Raw genomic sequence first — 203 nt, 5'->3', positions numbered from 1 at the left:
TGATTAAAAATAAAAATAATAAAACTTATTTGATTCAAGATAAAATATAAAAACTTATTTGAATATAATAAAAAATAATGATTTATTTCAATTTTTTTAAATAATTTAAGAATTTATGCAGATACTAAACTAAGGTTATTTGATTCTGGAAAAAAATGCATTAATTAATTACCTTTTGTTGTAAAGACGATATTATGCACAAC

At 16.7% G+C, this 203-nt stretch overlaps 1 protein-coding gene across 2 annotated transcripts in view; it reads right to left on the bottom strand.

Annotated features, from left to right (window-relative positions):
* Nucleotides 1-203, bottom strand: part of LOC110415592 (protein HOTHEAD-like) — a 24,701-nt gene that overhangs the window by 21,705 nt on the left and 2,793 nt on the right. The gene's annotated exons all lie outside the window — the stretch shown is intronic.

Source organism: Theobroma umbraticum, unplaced genomic scaffold (genome assembly GCF_002168275.2).
Source record: "Theobroma umbraticum cultivar Fairchild unplaced genomic scaffold, ASM216827v3 scaffold_147.0, whole genome shotgun sequence".
Classification (NCBI taxonomy): domain Eukaryota; kingdom Viridiplantae; phylum Streptophyta; class Magnoliopsida; order Malvales; family Malvaceae; genus Theobroma; species Theobroma umbraticum.
This window is presented reverse-complemented; position numbering and strand designations above follow the sequence as displayed.